A 13,050-nucleotide genomic window follows, 5' to 3' on the forward strand; every position below is an offset into this window, starting at 1 on the left:
GGTCTTGATCCCACAAACTGTGAAATCATGACCTAAGTGGAAATCAAGAGTTGGACACTTAGCCGACTGAACCACCAGGGCACCCCTCATCCTTTTTTTCCTTTTTCCTCTTTCTTTCTTTCTTCTTTCTTTTATGAAGCAAGAATATTAGAACAATTGGTGGTATGCTTAAAGAAAGTCTTTGGAACAGGGCAGACTTGTGTGGGACCTGACTCTGCCTCTTGCTAGTTGTGCTGCTGGGACCAATTATTTGACCTCTCTAGGCCTCAACTTCCTTAGATGAGAAATGGGAATAATCTTAGGTCACTTTTAAGATTGTTGCAGAGATTAAGTGAAATAACACACAAAGCACTTGACATAGTATCTGGTACATAGTGATTAGCTGCTAAATTGTGTTGCTGAAGGCAGGGACCCAGCATTTGGTTATCGTTGCATTCCCAGAACAAAGCACAATGCCTGAGATACAAGGGCTAGATGTAAACTGAAAGAAAGAAGGAAGGAGTTTTATAGCGTGAGGTGAATGGGCAAAGGTAGGGACAGGGTTTTTATCTTCTCATACTTTCCCTCTTTTAAGATCCCAATTACCTGAAAGAAACTTTGCTTAAATTTCCAAACTACTGGAGAACCTGGCTGGATCAGTTGGCACAGCATGTGACCTTGATCTCAGGGTCCTGAGTTCAGACCCCATGTTGCGTGTGGAGCCTACATTAAAAACAACCACTACGGGGCACCTGGGTGGCGCAGTCGGTTAAGCGTCCGACTTCAGCCAGGTCACGATCTCGCGGTCCGTGAGTTCGAGCCCCGCGTCAGGCTCTGGGCTGATGGCTCGGAGCCTGGAGCCTGTTTCCGATTCTGTGTCTCCCTCTCTCTCTGCCCCTCCCCCGTTCATGCTCTGTCTCTCTCTGTCCCAAAAATAAATAAAAAACGTTGAAAAAAAAAATTAAAAAAAAACCCAAAAAACAAAAAACAACCACTACAGGGTGCCTGGGTGGCTCAGTCAGTTAAGCAACTGACTTCGGCTCAGGTCATGATCTCACGGTTCGTGGGTCCCAGCCCCACATCGGGCTCTGCACTGATAGCTCAGAGCCTGGAGCCTGCTTCCGATTCTGTGTCTCCCTCTCTTTCTGCCCCTCCCCCACTTGTGTTCTGTCTCTCTCTCTCAAAAATAAAATAAAAAAATTAAAAAAAAAATTTAAAAACAACAAGAACAACAACCAAACTACTCCCCACACCAAACTGTGTTTAAAAAACCAAAGATTTAATTAAATACATAGGAGTCAAGAGACAGAAAGAAGGTGCAGATACGGGTGCCTGATACCACCCTTCTTTTTCCAGAAAGGTCCAAGCTCTTGTTTTACTTGCTCATTCATGGCAGGGAAAAAGGCTGGACCTCCAGTTCTCATTCATGGGCAGAAATCAGTATTATAGTCACGTCAGGATCAAGGGCTCTTTGCAGCCCATTAGATTCTGAGCACCACAGCTTTTAGAATAACCCATTGGGCTTTTTCTTGGTTTCACTATCAATTATAGAAAAAAGCTGCTTGATACTTTTAAAATTCGGAATTAAGGGCATATCTAGCACCACCACCGCCCAGCCCCCCCCCCCCCCGCCAATATTTTTTTTTATTTAAGAAAATTCAATTGTATCAAAACAAAGAGAAGACCTTCAGGGTTTGGAATAGTAAACGATGTTATTCTTCTCTCTTCCCCAGCGGAATTCAGCATAGAGGGCTGCACATGTGGGCTTCCGGAGGAGTTCAAGGTGGCTGGCCAAGGGCAGGATTAAACCTGCACCATTTGGCATTCAACACTTACCACTGAGGGCAGAGAAGACCAAGGGCATTCAGAGATGGGACGGAGCCAGATCTACAAAGGGAGGGCTTGGGTCTAGGAAAATGAGGGAATGATTAGCATGATTCAGGAAGGGTGTGACCTAGGAGGCAATTAGGAACTGATATGGACAGGAGCAAACACTGTGGCTTTCTGGGCAGTGGGATCTCTTAGGGGACTTCGTTCCAACCCGAGAGTCTTTCAGGATGCTCTTCTACAAAGCCCACCCTGAAGCCCTACCAGTACTCCCACTATACTTCCATGTCCCTCTTTTAGAAGATCTCCAGGACTTCAATGATTCATTTAGCTTAGGTACATGTCTCATTTCCCTCCTTGAAGGCAGAGACGAAGGGCTGTTTCCCTCCCAAGGCTAGCTTCGCAATTTGCAACAGCACCGTTGGTGTTGAAATGAGATGATATGTACTAGGTGCCAAACACCCTGGCCTGAGACCTTGTATCTGGGTAGAGGAACTGCTTTCACAAGGGAGTAAGGGGAAGAGGAGGGCAGAAAAGAGACAGAATCTCAGCACACGCTGTGTGGAGAGTGAACTGGGTCTCACATGGTCTCTGCCTCCATGTTCAACTGAGAGTTTCAACAGTTTCAAAGTCCACAGCAAGGACCTTGGAAACAGGGGAAAGGTTTAAGTGGTCTGAGAATGGCTTTGTCAGACTCTCAGCCTCAGCCCTTCAACTGGCCCTACCTCTTAGGAATCCCTGATACTTCCTGCCTGTCTCTGAGAGCTTACTAGTGATGCCTTAGAGGACAGGGCAACTAGGAAATAAAAGGAGCAAAAGCTCAGGCCGAACAAATTGATTCCTTGTTAGCAGACTTGGGAAAGGTCTGTTGAGAATGGCCGTGAAAGGTGGGCAGAGATGCCTCTTTTGGGTTCACGATTGGCTTAGTCTGGGTTCTCCTGCAAAATAGACTCTGAGCAAGAATTTTGGTACAGGTAGCTTTTTTGGGAACAAATCCCAAGGAACAGGAAAGGAGGACTGGGAAATCAGGCAATCAAGAAAGAACAGAGAAAAGCAATCCAAGAGTGCAGTACTGAACTGCAAGTTGGGCACCACCATGGGCCACCAGAGCCCTATCATTTTAGGAGTTACCAAGAATGCACCTCAGAACTGCCCACCCGGAGGACGGAAGAGTGGAGTATTTCTCTACCAGCTCATTTCTGCCTCAAAGGTTGTCCCACGAGGTGTTAGTTCTTTTGCACTTGCAGGTATACGCATATGTCAGAGTGGGCAGTGGTTTCTGCAGGGGTCCCTAGCTGCTGTGATAGAGATCTGAGGCAGGAAAACACCAGGTGCAGCTGTTTGCCTTAGCAAAGCTGGATTAAAAAGACAGCCTGGGAAGATGTGAGGTCAGTCACAGGTGCAGTCCCATATAACTTCTGGTCAAATATCCTTTCCCTGTTTTCCATAAATAGAACTACATTTCCATTTAATTCTGAGTCCAAAATCAGGGCCTAGGTGGAAATATTAATTCATCCTTTAGTTAACTGCTTATCTAGCAAGGCATAACTCCCAAAGTGTAACCAGTGACCCAATACAATGATTTATGTTTTGGCTGTGGCAAGATGTACAGACTGACTATTCTGAAACAATACTGAAGAAAGTATGCTTGCTTGAGTTTGTCTGAAAATTGGGTGCAGAGAATCAAGTGCACCCTACCTTTGTGATCCAAAGGTAGAATCTTCAAAACTCTGTGTGTCAGGAGCTGGGGATAAAGAGGGAAGAAACAGCAACTCTCAAGAAGCTCATGGAACTGAACTGACAAGTTTTTTTTTTTTTTAAGCACCACCAGGCCAGTACTTCCCCCAGTTTTCATCTGCCTCATCCATTTCCATCCGTGCTTCTCTGTAATTTGACCTAAACATAGTTCTGCCACGGATTTGTCCTGATCGCTTCCTTCTCTCCTCAGCCGGTTTTTCATCCTGGAAACTTGGCGAGGGCATCCTGATCTGTGGCCAATTGGCCCCTCATGTTCGATTGTTGAAACTCTAGGGGCTGTGCTATTCTTAAATTACTTTTAAATATCCGTAGGAGTAATTCTTTAAATGCATTTCATCTGATCGAAAGGCAAACTGAGAAATCATCCAACCAACCCGGATGAGTTCTAAAGACAGAAAACATACACAGAACCTGGAAGGAGCCTCATTCCTCACCAGATTTCCTCAGTTCCCGGTGCGGCACCTTCTCCTCTCAGCCCAAGCTCCGCCCCCCCCAGCCCCCCAGCCCCCCAGCCGCTCCAGAAGGGGGCTGGCGGTGGAGATCAGCGCCCGGCAGAGGGTTAATCTCTGGCTGGGAGCTCGGTACGGGGTACGCAACGCAGGAGGACGGCCAGGCGGGACAAGGGAAGACTAGGGAGGACGAAGGAGGACGAAGGAGGAAACGCAGGAGCACTCCCCGCCCCGGCTACGCCCGCCATCCGCCCCGCCCCGCGCAGCCCTAACGCGTGCACCCAGTGTCTAGACTTGTCGGCATCCGGTAGCCCATGTAGGAAGCCGCGGTAGCAGGAGCAGGTAGAGGGGCTTCGAAAAGGAGACGGCGGCAGCGCCCCCACTCGGCGGTTCAAGCCAGGAGCGCGGGTACCGGTGAAGCGCAGGTCTCTGGGGAACGCGCCAGCTTGGCCCTTCGCAGCCAGAGCCCCTCCGCCCATTTGGTTTCGGGTAAGAAGAGGGGTCCGCATCTCTGCAGCTCTGGCGGGATGCGCCTGCGCCCTTGCTCACTTTGGTTTGGCCTTGCGCGGCCAAGTAGCCGAGTCGCCAGGATGCGGGTGCGGAAGACGCCACAGGTTCCTGTAGGTCTGGCCCTGCAGCTGCGGCCAGAGTCTAGGTGGGAAGGTGGACTTGCCCTGCCCAGACCCGTCTCAATCCCAGCCGCCGTACCGGGCTTTCTGTCCGCGCTCTGGGAGCCTGCCTGGCATTTATTTGGAATAATGTGCTCAGCAGGAAGAGGCCCGGGTTGAACATGCAACGCCGGGGCTCCCAGGGGAAACCCTTGGCACTCATCCTTCCCCGCCGCTGAATTTTACAGAAGACCACCTTGGCTCCCAAAAGGGAAGGAAGCGGCCCAAGGTCATATCGTAGTCAGAGGTCGAGCTAGGACCAAAAGCCAGTAGTTCGGTCTTCTGGGCTCGGCTGTGTCCCCTTCTTCACCGCATCTCCCTCATCTTGCCCCGCATCGAGTCCTCCATGAGGCCCTGTTCTCAGGACTTGGGGAGTACTCCTGCCCCTCTCCCCCCGCTGCGCCCTCGGGAAGGATGGTGGACAGTGGTTAGGCTGCCGGTCCTGCTGCCTTGAGCACGAGCTGAGACTGTGGTTGCTGGAGGACCTGACAGGCAGCAGGACTGGAGGAGGAGAAGGGAGCACGGTGGAGGCGCCATGGGGGGGCAGTTTGGGAATGTTGAGGTGGTGGCCGGCCCCGGAGCACGCTGAGCCGCTGGCGTGGACCGCCGGGCTCTGTCTGGGCGGTGCCGTCTTAGCCAATGGAAGCGTGGCTCGAGCCGAGCCCTCGTGGCTGCAGCCTCCGGCCAGCGGGTAAGAAGTGTGGCGCTGCCATTGGCTGCGCTGACTCCGCGGTGTGTCGAGCGAGGGGAGGCTGCGCCTGCGCGTCTCAGGCGTCCCGCGCTCTGCTTAAGTGCTGGAGCGAGCGGGAGAAGGCGTGAGGCTGGCTGTTCGCCCTAGGCCATTTCGGGGAGGGTTCGGTGCTGCCCACGTCGTTGAGCTCCGCGCGTTTTTTTCCAGCCAGGCGGCCAAAATTGGCTTAGAGTCAGCTGATGCGGAGCCATCGGCTAACCTTGCGAGGAGTTAGTTGCAGGGGCACGTATATAATTACGGAGGACCGCCTGCAGGCCTCCTGCTGCCGGGATCCTTTATGATGCAGCATTTGTCCTATTTTCTCCTTGAGCGTTGGGAGCCTGGCCCTGCACGGGTTTATATACACCCAGGCCGGCGAGGAAGCTGAGCTTTGGAGTTTGTGCAACTCTCATACTGTCTCCATACACATTTGTATAGTGTCTGTTTCCTACCGGACACCAGCGTAGGTATTTTGGACGCAGAAGTGAATGATAGAACACGTGGATCCTATCTAAGGGGCGCTCACAGTCCAGGTGGGAATTAGTAGTTAGATAGGGGCTTGAATGCTTCAATACCTCTATTCCTACTCGTTTGGGTAAGTGCTATTCTAAGTGCTATTACAGAGGCACAGAAGGAAGCGACGAAATGCAAATGTAGGCGAGAGATTGATTTTTTAGTTAGGGCACCAGAAAGGCATCCTGGTGGAGTGTTATTTGAATCAGGACTTGGTCATATGAAGAAGGCACACGTGGTATAGGATGAGCAAGATGCAGAAATTGGAGAGTTCAGGGCTTGCCGAATGATGGTATCGCAAATGGTAATGAGTAGATGGAAAAGGATGACTAGAAACATGATTTGGAGAGGCCAGGTGAGGCCCAGATTGTATACCCTGATTTGAAATGTCTTAAGCGCTTATGAATAGAATGGCTCTTTAATCTGTCAGTTGTGGTACTATTATTTTTTTAATATCTGCACCAAAACCTTGGGAATATTTTTATTTTTCATTCTTGCACATCCTCCATTAAATTTGTCTGTTAAATCATATTGGGCTCTTCAAGATGTAGCCAGACCCTGACCACTTCTAATCACCTTTGTGGTTTCCCTTTTATGTATCTCCAGAGAATACCTTTCCACATTTCACTGGAGCTGTGCAGTGCACGACCTTTGTGGCTATAAATTGTGGCCCTTGATTACTGCCATAGCATCTACATGGTCTCCCTGCTTCTGCTTTGGTTCATCCTCAGTTTATTGTTAACCCAGTGAGACTTACTGTATTATTGTATTAAGTCTGATCATAGTATTCCTCTGCTGAAAACCCTTTTAAGTAATTTGCATATTATGTGCCTACTGTATACAGGGCACTGTTAGGTGTTAGAGATATGACAGTGACAAAAGCAGACCAAAACTCCTGCCCTCAGAGTTTACATTCTAATGGGACTGAGAGCCAACAAGATAAATAAGTGCAATGTGTATAACGTTCTAATGTGGTAAGCCAAGGAGGGGGAAAAAATAGAAGCAGGGAAAGGGATAGAAAATGTCAGGATGGGGTGGGATTGGTGGGGTGGCCAGGGAATGTTTTACTGAGTAAACATTTGAGTAAAAGACTGAAGTGAGAGAATGAGCTTGTGGACGGTGAGGGAGAAGAATGTTCTAGGTAGAGGGAAAAGGAAGGGCAGAGTTTCCAAAGCAGGAGCTTGCTTGTCATGTTCTAAGTATAGCCAGAAAGCCACTGTGACTAAGGGCAGTGAACGAGAGGGATGAGGCCAGAGAGGTCATGAGAACCCAGATCACGGACGGTCGTGGGGGCAATTCGTAGTGATTTTGGCTTTTAGTCCGAGCAAGAGTTTGGTGCAGGAGTGACATGATCAAGTTTGTATTTCACAAGGTCACGTAGACCTGTGTTGAGCCATGTCTGAAGAGGGGAAAGGGTGAAAGCAGGAAGCCTGGTTGGGAAGCGGTTGCAATAATCCAGGCAAAAAGTGATGAAGGCTTAGACAAAGATGTTATCCGAGGGTCCTAGATATATTGTGAAGGTGGAGTCAGGATGTGCTGACAGCTTAGCCGTGGAGTGTGCAAAAAAGAGAGGGATCAAGAATGAGGAAGATGTAGAGAGGCAGATATTCAATGCCATAGCACAAGCTCAGTTTTGGACAGGCTCAAGTATAAAATATACCTATTATAATTTATAATGATAAATTAAGTTCATAATATATAATATATACTAATATAAATTAAGTTCGAGTATAGTATATGCCTATTAAAATTTATAATCATAAATTAGATACATGTTAAACATTCCAGTGGGGATGTCGGTTGGGCAGGTAGATACATAAGTCTGGAGTTTGGAGGAGAAGGCTGGGTGGAGATAAACATTTAGGAGTTGATACCATGTATATCTTATTTATTTATTTTAAATTAATTAAGTGAGAGAGAGAACGGGGGAGGGGCAGAGAGAGAGGGAGAGAGAGAACCCCTAGCAGGTTCTGCGCTGACAGTGCAGAGCCCGATGTGGGGCTTGATCTCCCAAATCGTGAGGTCATGACCTGAGCCGCAGTCTAGAGTTGGATGCTTAATCGACTGAGTCACCCAGGCACCCCTGTAAATCAAATTTAAAGCTACGAGAGCTCATCATGGTGGTGCAAAGAGCCCACAAATGGAGCCCTGAGCCTCCTGTCGTTTAGCGGTCTGACTTGAACTTGATAGGCAAGTCCTATTCTCCTAGGGATGGAACACCTGCTTAATCTGGCATTTGTGATTATGGCAATTTTGACAGCCCTGGTAACACTTTCTCTCAGGGAAGGACAGATGAGAACTAGAGAGGAGGAGGCACGTGTTGCTGTTGTCATTGCAAGATCTACAGGGTGGCAGTCTCAGAATATGGGGCAGGCTTAAGAATTAATAATGCTCAGGGGCGTCTGGGTGGTTCAGTTGGTTGGATGTCTGACTTTGGCTCAGGTCTTGATCTCATGGTCCATGGGTTCAAGCCCCGCATCGGGCTCTGTGCTGACAGGTCAGAACCTGGAGGCTGCATCAGATTCTGTGTCACCCCTGTCTCTTTGCCCCTTCCCGGCTCATGCTCCATCTTGCTCTGTCTCTCAAAAATGAATATATGTTAAAAAAATTTTTTTAAAGAATTAGTAATAACGCTGTGCAGAAAGAACCTGCTTTCAGTGTATTTTAGCTAGTATTGTTTCGGCTCCAAGGAACAGGGACTATAACCATATTTAAATAACATGGAGAATAAGCATCTTGTATGCCTTACAGAGCTGGAGGACTGGAGGGCAAATGAGTCTCAGAAATAGGCCTGTCCTGAGGTGGTTCTGTTGTTGTGTTTCTCTTTTTTCTCCACGTCCATTTCTCCTCCTTCCTGCATGTGGGCCTGGCTCTTCTCTCGGCAGACTGGCTTTCTCCCTGTGCCTCTCTGGCTTCAGGCCCTGTGTAGCTTGGCTGTCCCCCTCCCCACTGCTGCAGCTAGCTCACTTGTCCCTGCCCCACAGAGGCTGATTTGCATTCTTTCCCAGTGCCCGGGAACAGAAGGATGGGTTTTCTCCCGGACCCAGTCCTCTGCGGCCAGAGGTGAGGTCTCACTGTTGGGCTGCAGCTGCAGAGGCCAAATCCTGTGTGGGTCTGAGAGGACAGGGATCAGGTGAGCAGGACAGATACCCCAAAAGATGACGACTTCAGAGAGTGGTGGTGCTTTATTATCAGAGGAGAGTTGGCATCACCTCAGTTTAATCAGGTGCCTGGAATGTCTCTCAGACTAACTAAAGTGCCTGTATTAGGTTTGCCTTCGCTGTACTGGGCTATGAAGTTAAATCCTTGGCTTGTACCGAAGGGCTCTGTCACACATAGCCATATGAGTCACCCCTGCATTTATGATAAAATGGTGAGACCATCGTCTACTATATCATTTAATGTTCCATATAATGCTTTTAGACTTTGGTTCCAGAATAGTCCTATCTCTAAGGAATAACAGGCATCTTTTTCAAGTTAGGGCTTTAAACCTTGTCAGGTTTCCTGGTTGTATGGCCTTAAGGAAGTCCCTGTTAACTATGTAGTTAGCATGTGTAGCTGAGCTGGGCTGGAACTTTTAGGCAAAGCCATATATACTAAGTAATCAGAAGGGAAATAGCCAAAAGATAATACGTCTCTATCTGCGTAGGGATTTCAAACTCCAACGCCCATGGAGTCCAGGAAGTTAACAAAGGTGATTGTAGGTAGGCTTAAGATAGACAGTAAGTGTAAACTTTGTATTGAGTTCAAGCATAACTTAGCGGCCTAGTTGCATTGCCCTAGTTGCATTGCTTTTTAAAACACAAGGCTGGCCAAACAAAACAGCCAGGTAGGACACATTGGAGGCAACCTGCCAATTGTCAGAACTGGAATCTCACACAGAAGCTCACTGGTCTTAAAGCTGCTCAGTGTGGGGTCCCCTCCTAGGAAGATTCCTGCCTAAACCCAGCTTGCCCTCCTCAGTAGGACAGGGCCTTCCTTTCCCACTTGGTATTGCCACGGCCCATCCAGACTTCATATCTCGAATCACATATGTTCTTTTTCCTGCCTAAGCCCTGCCTCCTGTGTTCCTGTTTCCTGCTGATTCCTCACCTTTTTCAAGGATGTCAGTATAGGGAATGTCTGTCCCTTACAAGGGAGACCTTGATCCTGACCCACAGGAATGCAACCAGCTGTGTCCTCTGCAAGATAGTCCTGTCAGAATGTGACAAGGGACCCCAGCATCGGGGCAAGGATGCACACACTGTTTTTTTTGGAGAGGAGGTACATTCTGCGGGTTATACATTGAAAACGGAAAGGAGGTGTCCTTGAGAGTAGACTCAGGTGTTTTCAGCATGAGGAAAGATTCTCCCAGATTACAGATTGACACGTGAGCATCTTGATTTTGTGACAGTATCTTAGAAATTTGGTCACTGGCGGTCAAGCTGCCTGTGCCAAGTTGCCCTGGGGCAGCAGACTGAGCTCAAGGTTCAGGAGACTGTCCCCACCGCCACTGGTACTCTGCCTTCTTGTAGCACCCACCTGTCACAGCCACCTCTGCTTCCAAGCCAAAAGACAAGTGAGGGCTCTTCAAGGTTGAGAACTCCATATTTACAGAGAGGAAAGACCAGCACAAAGCATTAAGATGGCAAACGTCCCCAAAGACTACGTGGGAATGCCACTGCCTATAGCACTGTGTTTGGGTGAAAAAAGCAACTTGTTTAAGAAACTTAAAAAAGAGGAGCACCTGGATGACTTAGTCGGTGAAGTGTCCGACTTCGGCTCAGGTTACGATCTCACAGCTCGTGAGTTTGAGCCCTGTCTTGGGCTCTGTGCTGACAGCTCGGAGCCTGGAGCCTGCTTCGGATTCTGTGTCTCCCTCTCCCTCAACCCCTCCCCCGCTCACACTTCATCTCTCTTCTTTTGAAAATAAAGATTAAAAAAAAAAAAAACTTAAAAAAGAAGAGATCTAAAATTCTACCATTCTGTGTGTAAGAGACTACATTGTGACTAGTGCCTTATTCAAGGGGCTGAGTTTTCACGTTCTTTAAGCTATTTTTGACTCCAATCCTTTTCCATATTGCTGACTCGAGGGAAAATAAAATTGAAAGCAGCCCTATGTTTGGAGATAATATTGAAGTAGTCTCTACCACAGGCACTGAGCAGAAGGCATGGAAGTGTTTTAATTATAGACAACTGGATTTGGAGTCACCCAGTGGTGGTGACCTCAGACTCTAGTCCTGACGGGAGAGGTGGAGATGTGTGTGCTCAGCCAGCTCAGCCACTTGGGTGGGGGAGGGAGGCACCCAGGTAAAGAATATGAGCCACATGGGCTTGTGCCTTCTATGAAGGGCTAGTTTGGGCTCCATTTTGCTGTTGCCTGCCAAGTACTTGCCATGGAATCTGTGTTTGGGCTACAGGCTGACCTTCTATACACAGCTCATCCCCACTCAGCAGAGACTCACCAAGTGCCTCCTTTGTGCCAGGCTTCTTTGAGGCATGAGGGAGTCAGTGGTGAACAAAACGGACAAGGCCCCTGGTCCCACTGAAGAGGATAAAGTAAAGAAACAAGGTGATTTTGGATTAAAGAGTGATCTTACAGAGAGCAACCTCTGTGTACTGCATAGGGGATCACAAACAGCCTCTCTGATGTCCCAAGGGTCAGAAGGACTCAGCCATCTAGAGTGAGGGAGGAGCAAAGGCCAGGGTCCTGAGGCAGGAAAGAGCTTGGCACACATGAGAAACTTTCCGAAGGCCAGTGTGGCTACAGAGCAGTGAGCAGAGGGGAGGGTGGTACCAGACAAGGTTGGGAAGGGAGGCCAATAGGCATGGAGAAGCTTTTAGGCAAAGGAGTCACATAACTTGACTGTGTTATAAAGATCTTTCTGGCTGCAGTGCTGAGAATAGAGTGCAGTGAGCAGGGGCCAGAGTGGGAGCAAGAGTCTGCTGCAGTGTCCGGGAAAGATCACAGGAGCCAAGGGATCCCTACGTGTTTTCTATTCTCGAGGGTTAAGCAGATTAGATACCTCTACTCAGTGAACAGTGCAGTGGCTGGCCAGGTAGTGAATTTATTACAGACCTAGTGACCCAAGTGGCTGGTACTCAGTTAGGTTTGGGTGGCAGCAAAAGGGCAGGGAGGAGCTGCCTCCTAGGCAGAACCTCATTCCTGATAAGAATGGTCTAACCCCAGGCAGGTGTGCAAAGGAGGGGCTAGAGAGGTTCACCAGGAAAAGACCCACAGCTCCTCCAGCTGTCGTTGCCTTGCTCAGCTCCCTCCTAGCCTCCCTTCCTTCCTTTGGGCCAGGAGGGCTCACTGTTAGCCAGAACGGGAGGGCAACTAATGCACACACCAGTCAACTGTTAATAATGCACAACTGGTCATGATGTGCATGACGTGCGTATGATGTTTTGTCGATGAGTAGTCTTAAGGTGACACCACGTGGTACATGGCCTTGTTGCAATAAGGTTGATTTGACTTCAGAAGAAGGTGGTGGGAGAGACTGGGTGTGCATGTGTTTTAATTTAGGTCGATGGAAGTGTGTCTCATTTTCTAGCTCCAGTCTCCATGCGCTGAGAGCTACTGACGAATTGAGGCTCAGAGCCAGACCCTGTTTTTGGTGGGGTGGGGGAGAGAGGTGGAAAGTTGAGTCCGGTGATACGTGCCATGGGCTGGAAGAGCTGCCTGTGGAAGCACGGGACCAAACAGAGTGCAGGCTGGTGTCCTGAGTCACCACAGATTGGTGATCTGCAGGTTGTGGGGAACACAGACATGAGAATGGGACTCATGGAGTTGGAATCCCCAAGGGGGTAGGTCCCCAGGTCCTTCCTGCGGTTGCTACTTAGCTTGGTTTTAGGATCACTGGCCTGGTCCATCTTTCTCATGTTACAAATGGGTGATGGCTTGCCCAGGGTTGCCCAAGGAGTTGGTGGCACAGCCGGAACCAGAACCAGAACCCAGCCTCCTGACTCTTTCTATCCTATGAAGCTGCAGCTTGATGTAGGCGGTGCAGGAGGACACTGTCTGGTGCCATGAGCAGACCTGGGCCAGACAGACAGGTCCAGTTGGGACTCTCACAACCTGGAGTGAAAATGGCCACTCCCGTCTAAGCCCCTGAAAGGTAAACGCGGGAAGGCAACAAGGCAATGA

At 49.0% G+C, this 13,050-nt stretch overlaps 1 long non-coding RNA gene across 1 annotated transcript; it reads right to left on the minus strand.

Moving 5' to 3' along the window:
* Nucleotides 1-1,237: 1,237 nt before the first annotated feature.
* On the minus strand, nucleotides 1,238-4,217 carry LOC131512370 (uncharacterized). Its single transcript, XR_009262111.1, has 2 exons — nucleotides 1,816-4,217; nucleotides 1,238-1,517 (listed from the first exon to the last, which is right to left on the minus strand). It is a non-coding gene; the product is annotated as an uncharacterized LOC131512370 (long non-coding RNA).
* Nucleotides 4,218-13,050: the final 8,833 nt, after the last annotated feature.

The sequence above is a fragment of the Neofelis nebulosa genome, chromosome 5 (assembly GCF_028018385.1).
Source record: "Neofelis nebulosa isolate mNeoNeb1 chromosome 5, mNeoNeb1.pri, whole genome shotgun sequence".
Lineage (NCBI taxonomy): Eukaryota > Metazoa > Chordata > Mammalia > Carnivora > Felidae > Neofelis > Neofelis nebulosa.